General features: G+C 40.8%; 1 protein-coding gene across 21 annotated transcripts in view; it reads left to right on the top strand.

The window, feature by feature from the left end:
• LOC147269674 (uncharacterized) overlaps positions 1-22004 on the top strand; it is a 353014-nt gene that overhangs the window by 59762 nt on the left and 271248 nt on the right. For 2 of the 21 annotated variants that reach the window (XR_015110556.1, XR_015110560.1), the window contains one exon: positions 10184-10287. The exons of the other annotated variants lie outside the window; for them this stretch is intronic. The gene's annotated coding sequence lies outside the window, so the exon portion shown is untranslated. The remainder of the gene's footprint in view (positions 1-10183; positions 10288-22004) is intronic. 21 annotated transcript variants of the gene reach the window in all.

A 22004-nucleotide genomic window follows, 5' to 3' on the forward strand; every position in this document is an offset into this window, starting at 1 on the left:
CATGTGAAGTGTGTGTATATAAGCAAGCATGTTTGGCAAAAAATAAAAATTATAAAATCCGTCATGACCATTGTAGATTTGAATGTACCTCATCATTGCCTGTCTGGGAATGACAAAGGCATGTACACAAATACAGGCCTAGTTTGCCTTGTCATCTCTCGTCTGTGTGTGTGTGTGTGTGTGTGTGTGTGTGTGTGTGTGTGTGTGTGTGTGTGTGTGTGTGTGTGTCTGTGTGTGTCTGTGTGTGTGAGTGTGTGTGTGTGTGTGTGTGTGAGTGTTAGGTTTGACAGGCCTGTAGTGTCAGCTCCTGAATGTGTATGTGTGTCTGTTTGAGTGGAAGAGAATGAGATCAGGTTACGCTAAGGATAATCCCCCCCAAAGCCGTTTTTTCAGACCTAAATCACTGGATATTACCCTACCCATAAGTGATTTTAATTGGTTGTCTCATATAACACACACTCCTGCCTAACACAAATGCCACCCTGTAATTGGCTGAAAGCTGCCCCTGCCTGTTAAGTTCATGGGACAATAATGGTTTAGGTGGCAAAGTTAGGGATCAGACTCTTCATCTCACATTCATTGTCTGGCTTTGGTACTGTTTTGGGCCTCTGAGGCTGTGTGTGTGTGTGTGTGTGTGTGTGTGTGTGTGTGTGTGTGTGTGTGTGTGTGTGTGTGCGCGTGCGTGTGTGCATGCGAATCTGGATTTTTATGAATGCATGTGTGAATGTAAGCGTGTTTTGGATGGTCTTTTGTTCATCCTCTAAATTAGGACAGTCTCGCCTGAGGATACATGCATTGTCCCCTTGCCTTCCTCCACCCCTAAATGAAGTCTTGGCTCTAGAGATGATTCCAGATCTCTCAGTTACCATAGTGATGATCACAGTGGCTTTATATCTATGGATGGTTGTCATGCAGACTCCATTGATCACTGTTTGGCCAGCAGTTTGGGTTTCTGGCTGGCTAGAGAGACTGTGGTGCATGCTGGTTGGTCGCTGGCATGTTCAACCTGCTACTTGGCTTGTTTGCTGTCATCCCTCTCCATCTCATGTATTATTCTAATTTTGTGCACAAATTAACAACTTTACGGAAACATCTATGAGTATCACAAAAAAACTCTGCTTTTGAATTGTCATCTGTTGCAATAAAAATAACATTACTATGTTTTCTGATTCTCTTTTCGATTGTTGGGCAATTTATTCCCATGGGGCTTCTTGTTCCTGTAGTCTTGTGTATATTGACCATAGAAACACTTGCACATGCTCCCCCAGCTGCCCACCCACAAAACCACCACTACCATTTCACAGGTGCATGTGTGCATGCCCTGACCTTGGGAGCAATGCAGAGCTTGTCTTTATGAGGCCTTGAGACATGGCATTTGTGGCATTTAACCCCCTCATCACTCTGTGACCCCCATTCACCCCCCTTTGCATTGTACTGTCATTCTCCTTCCTCTGCCCCTCTCCCTCTCATTCTGCTCTTCCTGCATATTCATCCTCTTCTGCCTTCCTTGCTTCCTTGTTAGTGCTCATTCTGTCACTGAGTTCAGCCCTTTAACCTGGCAGGTAAACAGCCATGGTCCAGGCGTGCGCGCACGTGTGTGTGTGTGTGTGTGTGTGTGTGTGTGTGTGTGTGTATGGTGGGTAACCAGACAGCCACAGAATGTACCACCCCTCCTCCCAAACACCGAGCTAGCCTGGAGAGGGTAGAGGGATCTTGACAAGGTCAGTGAGCTTTGTAGCTCATAATTACCCAGCCTGGGTCTACAGTATAGATATGTCAAAGCAGCTGGATGAAGTAGGGCTGACAATATAGAAGGAGATGAACCTGCAGGCCAAAGAATGGCAGGAATGGACTGTAGATGAAACCTGACCTGTAGCCGATGGAAACATCTCCTTGCAGTGTATGTGTAAAGTCCGTTAGGGCACCATAAACATTTCCAGCACATTTCAGATCACTGTAAGAATGGTCATGTACGAAAGTTCAAGCTGAGGCTAGTACATGTGGAAAAGCTTGCACATACGAATACATGATGGGGCACAGTAAATTTCATTATAGTCTTACTTCACAATTTGTATATTATTTGTGTACAGATAAACCAGACCTGACTTTAGTGATCCTTTGATCCCTCAGAGCTGTAGACATAGTGGTATAAGTTTGCAAAAGAAACTAAAGTAACTTCTAGATGTTAAATGATAGATATGAATTCAGTAATATTAATTCATGTCACATCAAAAATAAGTTTTATATTAATTGTGTGTAGTAGTGCACAATTCTTTAAATGGAATCACAATGTCAGCCTGTGTATGTTTTATAATCGCCAAGTAACTTTTTTAACAGAACTGCATAAATGGTGCAGTACTGGCTTTGTTTTTGCAAAAGATATTTTTTTGTTTTTTGCTATTGATCAGCATGAATTTGACTATTCATGGAGTTGTCGTGCTTGTTTAAGTTTTTTGTAGCTTTGAGCTGAGAAATACACATTTCAAAATTATCAAAGACGTTTTTTTCATTTCCCTTCAAGCAAGTAGACTCATGCTAACTTTTGTTTATCCCAAGCACTTTTCCAAAGATTACGATATTGCCTTAATGAAAATAGCCTGGGTAATATTTTGATGTTTCCACCGTTATAAGCCCAGTCAGTTGCTTCCTTTTAATAAATACCAGTTTTAGTAAAGAATAAGTATAGAATTAAGATGTAAAATACATAACTTTTTAGAATAATGGTAATAATTACCATTTAAAATTTACTGTTGAGAATGATCAACAGTGATATTTTCAAGGTGTCTTTGAAGTAGGTCATTCTTGGGGGAAAGTTAAAATTCTTTTCACTCAGAGGAGAGGTGGAGGATTTTCTCTCTCTGGTAAAGGTTAATGTCTCCTCAGTGCTATTGTTGCTGTTTGTGGTGTTATCAAAGATGCGTGTCTTTGATTGTTGCACACTCTTCTACTCACTGCTGTCCTTTGTGGATTCCTTGTAGAGGAGGCCTGACTCACCTGGTGATTAACAAGATTTAAGCTGGTGGAAGCCACATGGGGCCTCATTACCATAGTAAATACCTATCCCATTGTTCCACTTTTTCCAATTTTCCATTTTTCTTTGGCATTGAGAGAAGAGGGGGCGGTAGAGAGAGGGCTAGGGAAGTACACAAGACAATGTAAAAGGAGGGGAGTTGATGGTGTTTTGGGAATGCAGGCCTTCCCTTCTCCTCCTATCTCCCCCGAGGTAGGTTCCCAAGATGTGGGCCTTCTCTCCTCCACAGGTCCCCTACGTATGTAGGTCTTATAATGGCTCCTTGGCTCCTGTTTCCCTAGATCATCTTCCCTGGGCTCAATCAAGTTTTTCAGCAGTTACATTTACAGTCCTCATCCACAGACATAAACACTAATGAGGAAATACAGAGGCAACAGAGGAAGCTGCATAAGCAGGGAGAGAGTGAGAGACCCTGAGCTAATCATAAATCCTCTTTGAATCAGAGGAAAGTAGTGAAGTATGAAGTAGTTTACAAGACTTCAGTTTAATAATACGTAGGCGTATAGTTCGTAAGTCTTATTTGAACTTTGCAACGAAAAATCAGAAAAAAAATCCTTTTGTCTTCATATAACTTTTTTAAACTACCAACTACCATATATGGTTTGAACGAGGACAGACAACCCATTTCACCCTGTAGTAGACTTCTAAGCACATAAGGGAACAGCTTGAACAAGCCGATATTAAAAAAAAAAGTCTATGAACAGCTGGGGGAAACAATAGAATTTTAACGACATGTGATACATAGTCTCCTGACTTCGTCTGTGATTTCACAAGATGCCAGTTCTCCATTTTTCAAAGGGAATACTGAAAATGGTTATATCAGGATAAATCAAGACAAAGCTACAACATGACTCCTGTATCCAGTATGACACATTCATAGATATGCTTCATGTTTTGATCTCTACTTGTGTCTTTGTCAAAAAAGACGGAAAAAACTATCGGATGTTTTATCATATTGTTACTGATAGGTTTAACAGACAACCCTCATTAGACCAGTTCTTTGAGTTTCAGGTCACATACATGTAAATTATGTATAGTGTGTGTGTGTGTGTGTGTGTGTGTGTGTGTGTGTGTGTCCATATATATATATATATGTGTGTGTCTATCCATATATATATTTGTGTGTGTGTGTATATATGTAAAATTAATTCAGTGTAATACAAAATTCCTGCACCATGTCCTCCCAATGTTTCACCTTTTTGAAAAGTTCTGCCAGCCATTTATTTTAATGTTCATTTTGAGAAATATAATATATAAGGGGAAGAGCAAAAACTCAGCTATTTTTGGAATTTTGATTCAGTTTTTTTTTTTTACATGTTTTGAGATTTTATCTTACTCCTTGATCAATATGTATTGAGACCAAAATGAAGCTGTTATAATTACTTTGTCTCTGTTGCATGAGGTGTTTTTCTGCAAAAGTCTGAAGAGTCTCAAACAGTAGCATGAGCATCAGTTACACCTAATAGCTTAGTTTACCTCAGGAAGTATTTCTTTATTCATTTCTATGGATCATTTTATTTACCACTCGAGTATATGAAGTCAAGTGCAGGTTTTGGAATAACAGCATCAAATTTTACCTTCCAACTGTGTACACTTGCAGTAATGTCTAGCCATAAAATCATAATGTGTACTGCATTTAAAGGTGGTTCAACCCTTCCTATTGATGTTGATGTTGATGATACATGGGCACTAAAAATACTTGAGTTGCATGGTGCCATATTTTAAAAACTTACCTCCTAAAGATACACACCCAATCTTGTTGTTCCCACACTCACCTTAGTATGTTCTTGTTGAAGAGTTTGATTCAATAAATGCCATTCCTCACGAATACTCATGCAATGCAAACACTCCATCTCTTTTGGGGATAGCAAACTTAAGGCTGCATCCTGTTTTGGCAGCTCTTCTGGCACTTTGCCTTCTGGGGGAAGAAACTAGGGGACAGGTGGGGACTGAGTGGCTCATGCCAGCTGACCTGTCAGGTTTAGACCCTGTGTGTTTGAATAAAAGGTGGGACGGTGGTGGTGGTGGTAGTGGGCGGGGGTTGTCGTGAGAGAATAATGTGGCCTGGTGGGTTACGCATGCAGTGTCTGTGTATGTGTTTGGATGAGAGAGGAGGGGAGGGGAAAAGAGAGAGAGGGGCAGAGGATGACAAGAGAAGGAGACAGAACAGGGTGGTTCCACTGATGGAGATGGGATGTGACAGTTCTCCCTGGGATTGTGTGATTAATTGGGATCAGGTCACCTCTCAATGTCTGGACAGTAATGCTATGCAGTCTCATATGGCTATTTACATACAGTGGGCTCCCTGGGCTACAACCACATGTGCGCTAGGGAAACAAAACACACTCTATGTGGAATACTGTCATTATTTTTAGCTCAGATACCAGTCCAAGTTGTTGTAGTAGCAGCAGTGGAGCTTGTTGGTTTCCATGTTGTATTCAGATACAACCTTTTTTTTTTGTTTTTTCTTTTTCATATTTTCCTTGTGCTGGAACAAATATATGTACTTGACAAGAGCTCCTACTAAGAAAGTGGTTGTCGGTGCTGAAGTTCCTGTGTTACCTTTTGCAAACTCTGTCTCAAAGCACCAGCCCCTCTTTCAGAAGAGGGGATAAGATAGCAACCCAATGGAAAGCGCAGATACTAAGAAGACACATAGCACTGAATAATTTATGGCCCAGCAAAATAGAGACAGCCACTTGAAGTCCTGAGTAAGTAGGAGATATAGACAGTGGTGACATATCAAGCCACAATAAAGACACAGGGAACAGTGGAGAAAGCAAGGGGAAAACGTTCTGTGAATTTCTTGATTTAAGAGTTTGTTTTGGTTTCCCTGCACTAGCTGCCTGTCTGTTTGAAAGTTGCATTGCTCTGCCTTGTTTACCAAGTCCTCTTGCTGCTCGCTCTGTCACACCGGGGATAGTACCCAGGTGAGCACTGCTACACAAGGAAAAGAGAAGCCAGTGGCCCTTTGATTCCAGGCCGTTGGTTCCCTCAGATTAGCAATTCTCTCTATACCCTGACGAATTCACTGCCAGAGCAGCCAGTGTAACCGAGGGAGACACTTCCATCCCAATCGGGTGGCAGTAAGATGATGGCTTGCTGGCTGGTTGACTAGCAGTCTTGCTAGCTGATGGGCTGCCAGGTTGGTTGCTGGCTGCTTGCAAGTTAGATGGGTGTGACATTTAAGACTTCGCCCCTGGTGGGCATCAAGACAGACACCCCAGACGGCCGTTGGAGCTTCCAGGCCCCTCCAGTCTTTCCCCATTATACCTCTGCAGCACTGATGATGGCAGGTCGCGGAGGAGAAGCTGTCCTCATGCTGCCCATCACATCCCAGCCACTTTCATCCCCTTGCTCACTTCACAAGTGACATCTGTCATCACTTAGAAGCTCTGAAGCACTGTGTTCCTGCAATGTGCTCCTTTGATGGTGATTTGGCCCCAGGCATTTGTCATACATAACTTAGGTAGAGAACAATGTGAAATCAGACTTGGGTTTTAAAAGAGAAAAAGAGTCTAAGTACACTACAGGCGGGTAAATCAAAATCGTTCTAACCACTGGAGGCAGCAAATCAAAGTGCAGCATGAGCTGGTAGAAGAATCTTTCCCTGCTTATATCACAGTCTTGTCACTTTTCTTCTTGTTCACCTCGTTACTGTGTCCCCATGTGCTGAATGAAGCAGCTGCCAATGGCAACCGATCAGCTTAGCCTGGTAGCTTAACTTCTGTGTGCCATGTGGGGAACTTTGTGAGTGTAGGCTTTTGGTCTGTACCCACAGCATACTTGAAGCGTACGACTCCAACCAACAACACTGTTTTGAACAACAATGCAGCTTGTCAGCTGGGTTCATGGGGTACAGGCTGCAGTCAGACATACCGCAATTTTAGTTGTGAGTATATTCGCCTGGGTTAAGTAAGTGTGTGTGTTGCATGTCTGTGTGTTTTGAACAACAATGCAGCTTGTCAGCTGGGTTCATGGGGTACAGGCTGCAGTCAGACATACCGCAATTTTAGTTGTGAGTATATTCGCCTGGGTTAAGTAAGTGTGTGTGTTGCATGTCTGTGGAATGTTGATGGTAGTATATGCTTGTGTGTGAGAAAGAATGTGTGGTTATGTTGCTCTGTGCTTGGTTGGGTGTGTTTTGTTGATGTTTGTGACATTTTGTGCAAATGAGTGTGGTATTAGCTGTGTAGAAGGTATGCAGAACAATCTTAAGTGTGTATGTGTGTGTACATGTGGGTATTTGTAACAATGAGATATGATGACCCAGGATACCCGCACCCTCCATTAGCAATTTCCAAATCTTCCTCTGTACTCTGTAACCTTCTGTAACTTCTCTCCCTCTCACTCTTTCGTAACCTCAGTCTCTCATTATATTTCTCTTTTGTCTCTGCTGTCTCTTCCATTCCCTCCTTCGTTTTCCTCACTCTGGGGTTAACCCAGAGTTCAGCCATCCTTCTTTCTCACCTCCCTGTGACTGACAGGCCTGTCTTCCAGATGGCTGCCAGATTGCCAAGCTTCTTGTCAGTTTGTATTAAGCTTTGTTTGATTAATGCATAATTTAAAGGCCTGTTAAGTTCTCCTCCACAAATATATGTGTATTCAATTAGAGCTGTTAGGCCATGTTTCATCACTGCCAAACTATTTATTGTTAATTTGTGTTTTTGCTCTGTTATTCTTATGTAGACATTTTTGTCTTCTTATATCAGCGAAGGGGAAATACCCTGATGATCCACTTTTCCCTTCCCTCTTCGTAGTCCGTCAAAATAAACTGTCAGTGGAATTGACATGGAACAGGATGATTAAATGTGTGTGTGTGTGTGTGTGTGTGTGTGTGTATGTGTGTGTGTTTGTGTTTGTTTGTTTCTGCCAAGCCACAAGTCATTTAAGCAAAACAAAACAAAAGGCAGACTTGGTTTTGCACACCCAATTTTGTATATTGCTCAACTGACGACTTGGCTATTCAGCTGAATATAATCACATTAGGCTTCAACTAAAAAGTTACTTCTCCTCCTCCTCAAGCTAAGATTTTATCCTGTGAAGGGTAGATGATTATAGGTACTAAAATTAATCCATGATCTTACTTCATTATCATTCTGATGGTAGCAGTGTTCTTACAGTGTTGTTCCCACCACCAGGCAGTGCGGTGTTGTGGTCATTTCACATCTGTCTGTCATCATCTTCAGACATTACTCTGTTGACTCACTTTGCAGTCATATGAAGGTGGTAGGCACCAGTTTGAGCTGCAGTCTCTTATTAGACTGATGAAGCGATTTACCCAACCACAGCTACTCAAGGCAGATCCACTGGTAACATTTTGTGCAGACCAACATTTCCCCAAAAAAATCCAGGGATCTTTGTTCTCATGTGCACACCTACTGTAACTTTTTCAGATATGACTGCAGATTTGTAAAGCAGTTTTATTCACTGTCCCTTATACTTAAACTACAGCATTCAGAATCAACCAATGATCAATTTCATGACATTTGTCATGGCGGCAATAATAACCACAACTGAACTCATGTGAGTAAAACTGTAAACTTGGTTGGAAATGACAAATGAACAGTGGTCTCAATCTTTAAAGTTGCATCTTAAATCTAAAATTACCTCTAGAAACAACAAGAATTTGTAAATAAAGCTTGAAAACAATGTTTTAGTCTGCTACTGCAATAAAGGGTTTGGGTTTCGGTCATTCTCTCATTCTCTCCTTACCCATTCTCCCAATTTAAGACATTTTGGGTGGTTGAGTTGATTTCTGACTTCCACTGTTGTGTACTGAGGCATTTAAACGGTTCATTTTAAAACAAACCTTTTCAAACTCTTTATTATGACACTCGGATAAACATGTAAGCACCTCTCCTTTGCACCCGCGTTCCAAGTCAATGTAGAAAAATATGGGTTTGTTGTGGGTTTGGTATATTGTGTTACTGTTTGGTTTAAGGTCCGGTTAGGTTTAGACGAAGGCGGGTTAGTTTCGGGGTAATATCGTGGTTTGAGCTCAAATAAGCACCTTCTTCAGGTTAGTGGACGATGGTAGTTTTTGAAACACTAACCCCTGGTTGAAAACAGGAAATGAATAGCAGTCTACTGCTGCAACGTCTGTCAAAACGTTTGTCTCCACTCACCAGGGATTGAATTTGAGTCCCCTGTGCCAGAGTCTAGTGTTTTGACTCTGGTGCAGTGTTTTGGTGGTCCAGTTAAGCATACTTCAACTCCTAAACTGTGATCACTCTGAATCAAGATTCAAATGTCCAAATATAATTCATATTGAATTATCAAAGGTCAAAGTTCAGCCCTGTAATACCTCATCAGTTTTCTGCTGCTGAAGATAAACAAAGTAATGCTACATGTGGTGGCTGAATGTAAATGTCACACTCTAAAGTAGTAGCTCATTAAGCTCAGTAGTCCTCAAATGAGGCAGGAGCCCACTTCAAACCAAGCCTGCCAGTCTTTGATGAAAGAGATGCCTCCGTGGCACAACCTGCAACTTTCATTTGTTTAACTATAGCGCAGAAGGATCTATCAGTCACATATAACCTAGGGATAGTGATAGGAGGATGGAAAGGAGAAGAAATTACACAGTAAGTGTGTGAGTTGGAACCTTCAGACATTTATAATTTTGTATGTGTATTCTTTTCATTAAAATGGCACTGCTATGTGTGAATGTCTGAATCTGTCAGGGTTTCTCTGGTAGCATCACTTAGATGTGGCTTTAAGAATGTCAAATTCCCACCCTCACTCATTGCAGCTGTCATACAGTATATGCTGTATCTCTTCACATACAATATACAACACAAACATACTACATGCCCCTGCCCCCTACAGACATCCGTGCCAACCACACAGAGCAGACAGCTGTGAGTTCAATTGTATACACCATGCATTAATTATTGCTCGTCTCTGGAGCAAAATATTAATCAGTGACAATGATTCTTTTGCACTAATCATCAGTGGTGTTTGATCTGCTGAGAGCTTTAATCTTGACTAATGTGGATAGAGCCATTCCAGCATTTGAGCATGAAGAGCATTGTTGTAGGTGCATTATTGGTCTTTTAGCTGTGGACAATTTTACACTGATTGTTTCATGTATCTAGACCTGGCCTACTGACACCTGCAAGGCTTTTGAACTTGGCTTTTTGTGTCCTCCAGCAGAGCTTTCGCTGCAGATCAAACAGACTATGTATGGTCAGCACTGAGATCCTGTGTGAGCAAGTGTCAGTTCCACATGCATTTGTGAGGATGAAGGCAAACTGGTATGTAGACATATACAGTGTCTCATGTAGTACATGTGAATTCTACATGTGCATGTTTACGTAGAGAGTTATGGGGTGGGGTTGGACAGGAGTATCTGTTTTATTTTTGTTTATTTTTTTCTACAATACAACCCACTAGATAAATCTCAATTACAAGAAAGGCTTCAGCATTAAAGTTTTATCTTCCTGTAACACTGTGGCCTCTTCCTGGCACATCAGAGCACTGCTGTTTTCTTTTTTAACACCACCACCATGTTTTCTCTCTCTGAAGGATTAAGTTTACTTTTATTTAAAGAGAAATTTAAAGTAGGGTTGAACTTACTGAATATATGTGCAGTAGTCAATGAAAACATCCAAGCTTATATGTAATGCTATTCCTCAAACCTACTGTTTGCAGTGATAGACAGAGAGAGCTACATTCCATTTTACATTTTAGGTATTTTGCCGAGTCTCTCAACCAAAGCAACTTCAAATGAATGCAACGGTAGACTGAGTTTTAATTTGTATATGCAAACAAAAGTAAAGTGTGTTAGGGTCAAAGCCATAGAATACAGATGCTTACGGTAGTCCCTGAGGACAAAACACATTCAAAAGTACAGGCTCCAACACTAAGGGAATGTGCTGAAAATCAGAAATTGCTGTGGATTTATATATATAAAATAAATAATGTGAAAACACTGCACTTCAAAACAGAAAAACAGCTGCACATGGAAAAACACATAAAACAAAAAAGAAGAGGGCCCATAAAAAAGACTTGATAAACTGCTCCTGGTCGCTAGGGGACACTGTGAGCTCACTGGTGAAAAAATTTTACTTCGCTTTGAGAGGTAGGAGAATAAACAGCATGCTTTATTAACAGTCTTCATTCTGTCTGATTGGTAATTTTAATTTATTTTCTAGTTGGGGTTTCCCCCCCAATAACAGAAGATGAAGAGTTAGAATTCAAGTCAGATTGTTGGAATCTATGTAAATCATGGCAAGTTGTTGACGTTGTTTTTGCTGACACCACTAGCTGAACTCTTCAGTTTTTAAAATATCATTACCTTTATCTTACTGAGGATTTTGGTGAAATGGGTGTAAATGCAATAACCAAGAAAGACTTCTTTACATTTTAAGGGACTGATGCACTCTAGTGGCCATAGTAATTATGACCGAGGCAGAGACCGAAATTAAATGATGTCAGGATATTGCATGACAGTGTAAGGTGGCAGGTTGGGTGGCAGATGTGTTCATACAAACACAACTAATAACAAGATACTATTTTTCTTTTTGTGTGTGTGTGTGTATGTGTGTGTGTCCGTGTCCTGATGAAAGTCCCTGTATGACCAAATTTTGACGGAAATAATCAGAGAAAAGTGGGCACAAGAACGTACATATTTTTTGATAAAGTTCTACCATAAGGGGATTTACTCCCAGGACCACAAACATTGTTTATTGTGGATGTTTTTTACTTCTCATGTTCCCTGTTCTGATGAGTCAAGACTGTGTTTCACAAACCTGATCCTTTAATAAAAAGCCACAAAATCCGGCAGCAGCCATGTCAGACCCATTCAAAGGAAAGGATCAATTGGATGGTTGAGGGTTATGAAAAACAGTGAGTGACATATCTGCTGTTGGAAATATAAAATCTCAGAACATTTAACTGTACTGGGAGTGATACAAACTTTGGATTGTAACAGTTTCAATTTGACTGACAATTTTTTCAAGAACACCAATACAGATACAAACACGGAGTAACATAGTCAACTGGTGTATTTGCCTTTGTCAGGCCAAACATCTCACCAATCTCTCTAGTGGTCGAGAGCATCCATCCATCCATTTTCTATACCGCTTATTTGTTAAGGGTTGTGGGGGGGGGGGGGGGGGGGCTGACATTGGATGAGAGGCGGGGTTTATCCTGGACGGGTTGCCAGTCCGTCGTAGAGCCATCAGGAGCAATTAGGGGCTCAGTGTCTTGTTCAAGGATACTTTGACATAGTTACGGGGGGAAGAGAGGATCGAACCAGTGACCCTTCGGTTGCTTGACAGCCACTCTACCTCCAGGCCATGATGCCCCTTGGACGAGAGCAGGTCCAGTTTATCAAATCTTTCAAGTTTCTCCTCTTTGTCCAATCTTGCATTTTGCAGTTATATCTTTGTATATTTGTTGTCACTTTTGTATATGTTTTGCCGTTTGTAGCATTTTTTTTTTATTTGGATTTCATTCCCTTAATACATGTGCTGATGTGTGTACTTTGTCCTTGGGGGGCCACTCTAGATAGTAGACTTCCGAGACCATAAAATGTTAAAGCTGGAGAAATAAATGAGAATATTACTTTGGAACAGGAAAAAATATTTGTTGTTGAAAGAAACAACAGTGGCCTTTTTTTTCCCCATCAAAAGAGAAGAAAAGTACATTTTTGCCATCTGAGTGTGTCAGAAAAAAACATCTAACAGCCACTTTTGACTGACATTGCAATAGCATTATGACATGCTATGTTAGAGGGAATGTTAATTTTGACATTGTTTCCGCACATTTTCATTGAAAGACCCATTCAGTGACTATGGTGTGATTTCTGTGTGGGTCTGTATCAAACAAAAATATTTTCTTAAGGGTGTAGAATAGGTTGTGTTTGCTGAGCATCTCTGTAGCACCACAATATTTAACTTAAAATGGTATTTTGACTCAAATATTGTGCTTTCACACATTGGAGAATTGCAGTAGGCCATATTGTGATTTTGATCAAATTTACATGAATTGTGCTCCCCTAGTTTGGTATTGGGCCAGAGCACATTTCAATTAATAATTGTTTGAGTACATATTCACAAAGGGAAAACAAAAAAACAAATCAATCAAAACAATGTTCTGTATAGTAATATGTGTAATGCAATTTGCAGCTTTTTCTTTGTACTCTTCATTGTATAAATCAAGGAGACTCACAACCCACAGAAACATTTGACACAGTTACAGTTGGATATAAGCATGTTTGTTGGCATAAAGATCTGTTTCTTAAAAGCTGAATATGTGACAGTCAGTCAGGCTTTGGTTGTTTTCTTTTGCAAGACTCTTCGACACACTTTATTCTGATGGCACTATAACAAAAGCTAATACCAGAGATCTTTGTGCTTGAGTGTGTTTGAAATAAAGGCAGGAAAAGGGGGACAGCCATATTCTATCTTCAAATACTAGCGGCGGTGCATGAAAAAGTAAATGAGCATCCTAATATTGGGGCCTCTTAAATTTTCAACAGACGTGATGAAGTGAGTTTCGACTGATGTTTCCTGAAAGTGGCAACATGTGTCCCTCTTACCCGGCTGGTGCAGTCCTCTCGTCTACAGATGTGTCGCTTGATGTACCCATCGAATGGCACACTGCCACTTAATAAAATATCACTCCAGCTTTGACAGGAAAGCCTTAATTGAGTCCCTTGTCAGTTTTATCAAACTGTGTGTTATCGTCGTTTGAAACTTTTTTCCTCTTTCCCCCTCTCTGTCTCTTGCTCTTATAGAATTTGATAGCAGTTGAAGCTTCTGTGACCAAAAGAGAAGGGGGCGGGGTTGAGAGAAAGAAAAAAGTGAAAGAGCAACACTGAGAATGAAACAGAAATAAAGAACATGCAAAAGTGAGAGAGCCAGAAAGAGGGATTGGAAGAGAAATAGCCAAGAGAGATTGTACTGAGAAAGAGCCTCCAGAGGCTGTCTTGTCATTGGATTCATAATTCAGGTTCATGATTTTAATTTCCCTCTGTTCTTATCAAAGGCTGGAGGAGCAGCATCGGGAAGGCTGGTTGTTAGCCGGATAACTGCATATGAGCACGAATGTATAAAGAGAACTGGATGCAGGGCCCCATTGATTCATACAGTATGAAAGTTGCTCACTTTCCAATGAAGCCAGAAAAGTTTGACTTCCAGGTATAGTATTCTGCACTATGCAGGCCATGGAGAGAATGCACTGGTGCTTACTCTAATCACTCCTGCCAACTGCTTGGTGTTACTTTCTTGAGAGATAGTTTGTGTTCTCAGATACTTGCTCATTAGTAGCCCGGTCATTGTCTAGTGTCGTATTTGTGCCAACTTCTACTTCAAACTTTATTGTCCCAAAGGGGAAATTTGTTAAACTATTTGCACAACTCTTGTGAGATTCGGGTCATTTGGTTCTACTAAAATAATCAAACACACACAATCTTTCGCGGGTCTCGGGTTCCCTTCTAGATTTGACGCTCTCTGTCTTTCTGTCAAACTAATGACAGCAGACTGTGAACAGCATGATGTTACTCTCTGCAGTGTTTCACACACACAGACTTTATTTGTATGGACACTCAGATATAGTTTGTGACCAATTTTGGCATTTTTTCAATCAGTCTGAGAGGATGAAGGCATCAGTGATTGATTAATGATCAGTGTGCCCTCTTCTCCTCACTCACCTTTTCGCTCTACTCTGAGGAGGTCTGGCAGTTACTGACAGAGAGATACTTCATGTAAAGGCCTCCTTCTGTAGTTATTTAATCTGATAAATACACCTGGTTGGTGTCGATGTCATTCACCATCACATTAGTTTTGACTGTTTCAATAAACTCCGTCATTAACAACAAGTCTCCTCCACATGCAGCTTTCTGCTGTGAAAACTGAAGTGCGGGTGAATTTGTCCTGGGAAAACAGAAATAAACGCGAGTTGGGTTTTGGGGTGACTATAAAACATCCTGCTGATGAAGAAAGTCAACAGATCAGACACAGACAGGGTAAGAGAAACGCCCTGACCTCCTCTGTGTGTGTGTGTATGTGTGTGTACTGGATGCGCTTGTATGTATGAACTGCATTGACGCAGAGAGGAGAGACGCTGCAGCTGTGTGATAATAAAATATATCTAAACTTAAGCTTATCGATATTCTGGTCTTACATAATTCAGCCGTTTAATACCAAATTTCAGTGCCCAGCCCTAAGTGCGAAACAAAGTACAGTTCAGATTTAATGTGCCTTGAGGAATTTTAGTAATCAAATTACTTGAGTTACTCGAGGAATCGTTTCAGCCCTAGTCTCATTATACATTATGGGATAAGGCACAGTGCTCTGTCACAGCAACCTGGATGACATACTAGAGTACCTGGAGATGTGACAATTTTTAAACGCATAAGCTGACTTTTGCCATGCTCTCAGTGTCTACAGAAGTAGTAATTAAAACTCTGGTTTATTTTGTCTGCCTTGTCCAGCATGATCCTGGATCAGTTGCCAAGAAAAATCACATCCAGTGCAGTGATCTTGGCTTCAGAATAAAATAAGCAATGCTTTACTAGCATTATGGTTTTGTCAGAGCTGGCTTTGAGAGCTTTGTGATGTATATTTACACCACTTACTAACCCCTCTCCTGTTTTTGTTGACATTATGTCATTCTATCGCTGTTATGTGGAATGCTGTCAACACTTTCCTTACTTATTCAGTACTCTCAGATCACCTGTGCTAGTGCCTCACTGTCTTATAGGACCTGCTAGAAGGAGCCATCAGCTCATCTTATTGTTTTCAGGTTGTGAGTCGTGGTTACTGTTCATACTACATGTAATGTACAGCAATTTTTTTTTTTTTACTCAACCAACATATCAATATCTGCGTCTGACATCTTGACTTGCAAAATCCTGAGTCGTTCACATCCCCATTTGTACAGCTTGCAAGTGACTTCCTACTTAAAACTGAAGATCCAATCCAATCCAACTTTATTTGTTAAGCCCTTTTAAACAACCACTGCTGACCAAAGTGCTTTACAGAGTAATAAGCATCACAAATAAAAGACAAGATAAATAACATAAGAATAAAAGAGAAAAAAAAATAAAAGTAAGTTAAAGTTTCTTAAGTCTCAAAAGCCAAGGAGAAGAGATGGGTTTTGAGTAGGCATTTAAAAATACAGAGGGAAAAAAAAAGAAAACGCCCACAAGCATGTGTTGTTTACCAAAACCTTTTTCAACGCAATTTCCTCATAAGCCATAACAAATCCTTCATCGTATATTCAGTCATGCTCACAGTGTATGATGGAGAATATGATCATGTAAAGCCCCACGGAACTGCAGATAAATAATAAATTTTGTCTGAGTTTGAATGGAGTGTTTTGATTTCCTGACATTCTCTTGTATGTCTGTAAGAAAAATCTTGTCCCATCAAAGTATATGTGTTTACTGCAATGTGGAAATACTGAAACCAATCTGATATAACCACTGGGCCAGTGTTTCAGGTTGAAGGCAGCTTTTGAATGTGTGTAATGCTTTAGTTTCAATAGTTTGATGGTCCATAAAGGCTTCGACCTGAATATCCCTATAGGTAATTTATACCTACACTTTAACTTGGACCATCTATGGGTTATGTCCGATATATGGGTGACATCAAACGGTCACAGTTCATCATCAATGCTTTGTCCATATTGCACAGACTAGAGGGCACTGCAACAACCACAGTGAGATATGTGTTCCCACCAATCCTTTTGCCTTGAATTAACGGCACCGGTCTACGGTCACTCACTTTTGATGTAATTTTCTTTTTTTGAGTTTGTTCTTTTCTACCTCATTTCAACGTTTCCCACTCTGGTGTTCTCCCTCTCCTCCCCCTCTCTCTTCTCCTCTCCCCCTCTCTCGCTCCCTGCCTCTCCCTTTCTCTCTGTCTTCATTTCTTTGGCTTTGGTGGTTAGGCTCAGTAATGCCACTGTACTTCTCTGTGAGCCATTTGATCATTAATTTATCACAGTTCCAGCAGTTTGTTTGACAGGTGCAAGGGCTTTCATCTTACCAGTGCTAGGCATTGCTGAATGAACAAGGTAACCCAGGCCTATATGTTGAGTAAGCGGGGGAGCTTGCGGTTGATCCAACCCACAGAATGAGCAAGAACTCAAACACGTGCCCTCTAACTTGACAAGTGAGTCAGCCTGTTAACCAAGTTTGCTTTTGAAGGGCAGTCTGCCAGTGTTGTGACCAGTTACGTCACAGTCACCATCCTTAAATACCCTGTTTTTCTCCAGTTCATGTTTTACAGGCAAATGATTTCAGCCAAGACATGCGTATCTATTCCATATACAGAACTTGCCAAAGAAACCCTACTTGTCACTCTCATGAGCCATTGCAGTTGTCCAAAGTATGGTCACTTTAGATCACTTGGCATAGCAGTTACTCACTGGTAACCATCTACCCATGAACTCCATCACCAAAGTACCCAAAGGCATACGTGGTATTGCATCAGGGTGTCAAAACTGTCGCAGAATATCTGTTCAAATCGGTATAACACTTTTTCAGGAATAAGTTTTCAGTAGTCGTGTTTCCATCAACAGGTTTTAATGCGCATTATGAATGTCATATCAAAAAATGTTGATGATATGACAAAATAAAATAAAAAGAAGTCCTTTTAATGAAAAAAAATCTTGTTGTACTCAGTTGAGGTGTTTTTGGCATTTTTTTGCTGAAAGAGTAAATATCCAAAAGGCGAGATGGAAACTTTTTTTTAAAAATAAGTTCTGACATTAAAAAACAATTGACTGATCAGCTTGTTCTTTGCTGGCATCTGTCTGGACAATCTTAAACTTGGACATTGCCTTCAGATGTCAGGCAGCATGGCCAATAATAGCTGGCATGAAAGCCAACCTGCCCAGCTGAAAGAATTTCCTCAAGCACTGTCTCCATTTCTTTGTTGAAAGGCTGTAGGCCAAGACGACCAGTTTCGTTTCCAAGTTTGAGACCTCTACACCTACTGTGTGTTACAACCACACATTAGCATTTCAGACACCATCATCTTATGATAAAAATATGCATTGTGTGACCTAGTGTATTTACCCCTAACTATTTGATGAAAGTGTAACTAACCCATTTCTTTTTTTCGCAACAATGTCCAACATTCATTTAAAGTTTCTTGATAATTAAATGAAAACGCATCTAGTGTCTATTTCTGTCTCTGTTTCTTTCACGTCCTCATCATTCCCATAAGTATCTCTGCTTTTTTAACTCATTACTAACTTTATTATTAAGGTATTCTTTTCTTTTCGTTGAGAGGCTATGAATACAAAACATGTATTATTTATCTTCTGGATACCCTGAAAGACCTGTAAGTTAATGGCCTCAAAGGAGACCAATCTTGGCTCTCCCATAAGGATCTTCCACACCTCTTTTCTTCTATGCTGTTTTGAGCTCCAAATCTGTCTGAATTCCTTTCATGCAAAGATTTATTTGCTGGTCAAGAACTCACTGCCAGAATAAAAAGTTATAAGGAACTCATAAATTTTCCTTCTTTCATTCCTAGTAAACCTCTCACTCCTCTATGTTTTTTATTTCTATCCATCCTCTTTCTTTTCTCCCTATCCCCGGAATCATTGTCTGCTGGGGAATTTTTAAGAGAGAGACTTCCTGAACTATTTTGGTATCAAAGCTTTGAAGCAGCAAAAGGCATGCTCTCTGAAGTTGAATTGTAAGGAGAGGAGGGCCTTCCTCTCTCACTGGTTAGCTGAGGGCAGTCAGAGGGGGAGGAGTGAGGGGGAGGGGGTGCACTCAGTAGCCCTGCCAAGAGCGATCCCTACTGGGGATATGAGCCTCAACTGCTCCCTTTCAAGCCCAGACCCTCCCCTTCCATTGAGAAGGCTTACATGTCACATGTTCGATGCCAAGTTAACTGTAGCTTGGATATATATGTGTTAGAGTAAATGCATGCATTGATTAGTATTAAACAAAATTGTTGTGCACAATAGTGTTTTAAGACAATGCAGTTGTCTCAGCCTCGCAAAGAAACTTAAAGCTGGACTGGGACACTGTTTTTCTCTGGCATTAACAGTAACGACCGTCGACATTTGCTTATGTCATAGACTCCACCGTGGTCAACTCTTTTGTTACTGTTGTGGCAGCTGCATAAATTGTTTTGAGCATCTCAAAACCTTGAAAAATGATTTCACGACCAGAATTTGATCCATCTGGTCTGACAATTTTTGCGAAGTCTAGAAGAGCTGTGGAATTAAATTATTAATTCAAGTTCATTCATTCGTTAGCAGGCGGCTAACCAAGAGGGCAAACCAAAAGCTCAGCACATGCACAGTATGCATCCTTCCTGCAGCAGACTAATGTGAGCCTACACACAAACTCAATATACTGTCAAATGCACAGATTTATCTGGTTGCAACTGGTCTAATGAACATTATGTGAAATTATTTTGCTTTGGCTGGAATGTAAGGAGCATTCCCTGTATGATCTTCAAAATACAGACACATGCATTGAACTTTTTAAGATGATTACAATGAAATTTAGAGTCTAGAATAAATTTAGTTGCGTGAAATAAGATGTGTGTATTCAGCCAGACCAACTTTCTCCAGATAGGTACATATGTACAACTAATCACATAATTTTTTTCTATTTTAATCCAGGTGTATCATTTATTAGTTGCACTGTGACAAAGTATTACTGGTGAACATAGGTGACATTAGTCATGATTCTGGACAAATAGTCTCTCAATTTATTGACACAATATGTGGAGGTGCACCTCAGTTTTCAGGATAATTGGATATTTAATTTTACAGAGATGTTTCTTGAAACTCCAACGTGAACAAAACTTTATCCTGCCCCGTGTTGTCCAGATGACCGCCACTTTTTTTTTTTTTTTCTCCGCACTGAGAAAGTCCAGCCTACAGAGGATCTGATTGTGGATCTGTCTGACCTGGCCAGTCTCTCTACCAACACGCTGCTCCCTGATTCATCTGCTGCCAACCCCTTCAAGTTATTCATCTGGAAAAAATATGCATTCATCATTGTATTTTTAATCACACCAAATAGATAGACAAAGAGAATGCCTTAGGGAGAGGGGAAGCAATCTACAATTCCCAGAGCTCAGATGGTATTCCTGCCCTGCATCACCAAACATTCTCCAAATTAACTCTGAATGAATTTATTTTTAATGTGTGGAAGATGCTCCACCACAGAGAATAGATGGTGTGTATATCAGTTTGTGTATGTTTTATTCTTGTATGACTGTGGTACATGTTCCTGTGTGCATTTGCCTGTGTGTCAAACATACACAGTGTTTGTCTGTGTATGAATCAGTAATGCAATTGCACATTGTGTACAAATGTACCTGCAATTGTGTCTGCATGCTACCATATGATTTTGGAGATGACAGAGAAAAAAACATTAACATAAATGCAGGATGAGATGATGCACAGAGCATTCAGTGCAATTTTTTTTATTCTGTTTAAAATACATTTTGAAACAGCACTGTTTTCCAGCTTGTCCTTTTCACAAACCCACCACAAAGCTATTGAAGTCTCCATTGCATAATCCCTGTTTGACCCTCCTCTTTCCAATCAAAGCCTGGTATTGTAGTGGAACTGTTTGGCTTGGCCAACCCCAAACAAACGAGCAAGTGCATCCCTACATTCTCCATTCCACTGTATTCATTAATAAATTAATTTATCAGCTCGTCTTGGTTCAAGCCTAATTGAGTCCCATTGCAACCTCCTAAGTAGGACATGTACGGATCCGACAAATGGAATGGTATCCGGCCCTCTGTCCTTTGGGCTATGCCTTGGCCCTGTACCCTGGGACACCGTGCTTTGTTAGCTGTTACGTATGTTTTTGCATGTGCGTGTGTGCGTGCTGCAGTGCGGATAGATCTGATACCGCTTTCAGTTGCTTTGAGCGATCTGTTGATTATCTCAGCACAATGTGGTTGTAGTCTGTGTTAGCAGGGACAGACTGGAAGGTGGGGGTCGCTCTGGGAAGATGGAAAGACGAAGTAAAGCGAAAGAAGGGAGAAGGGGGCTTCCTGTTGCCCTATCAGAGATGAGCTCCCACAGTGCTGTGCCTCTGCATACACACATGCACATATGCACAAGTATGCACTCACACCACAAACAGATGTGGGCTCACTGGAAAGGGAGGGTCCTCTATAACTTAATGCTATTACATTAAATTTTAAATAATGTTATGCAAATCAGAAATGACAGGAGATTATCTCCTTGGGACCTTGAAAGGGATTCGTCAGTTCTTATTCCAATGGCCCTGGAAAATAGCCCAGACATCCTGAGTTGAGAAATATGGCAGGGCGTGACGGAGCCTGCCGCTGCTGAAAGAGGAGACCGTGAGAAAAGGCCCCAAGTGTTGGCTATTAAATCAATTTACCCAAGAAGTCAATGAAGAGAAATCCCTTAGTAAAGGCACCTCCTAGGACAGCTCAGAGGTCCTGGAAGAGGAGCACAAGCAAGAAGGGAGAATGCAAACACCACATGCCAAGGTGAAAGCAACACACACGCCAGAGGAAGGAGGAGGAGATAGAGGGATCCAGGGAGGGTGAGGACTGTCTTTCATGTTTTCCCGTCGAGCCTGTTTTATCTTGACAGCCTTGCCATCTGTGCAAGATTGTTTTTTAAGAGAAGAGCTCGGCCTGACGCGGATGCTTCTTGCCTATAATGCTCCACATAGTGATGGAGAAGTTCTTTACTTGTAAGAGTTGGACATGGAAGAGAAACAAGTTAACAGTGGTGGAAGTGATGGATGCAAGTCCTGTGGTTCTCTTGTCCTGCAACTGGGTGTCAGTATGTACTTGACGTACTGTGTTGCACATCATGTTTGGGATGTAGGGGGGTGTGTTTATCACATGACTCCTCCATTTTCCTCCACTCCTGTCAACATCCATCTCCCTCCCCTTTTCCATTCTTACTAGAGGCCAGGAGTACGACAGTCATGCTCACACAACAGCCAGGCTCAATATTGTGTTAGGGACACAGCCATCCATTACTG

This window comes from Aulostomus chinensis, chromosome 2, assembly GCF_037954235.1.
Source record: "Aulostomus chinensis isolate RoL2024-O1b breed Wild chromosome 2, RoL_Achi_v1.0, whole genome shotgun sequence".
In the NCBI taxonomy this organism is placed as follows: domain Eukaryota; kingdom Metazoa; phylum Chordata; class Actinopteri; order Syngnathiformes; family Aulostomidae; genus Aulostomus; species Aulostomus chinensis.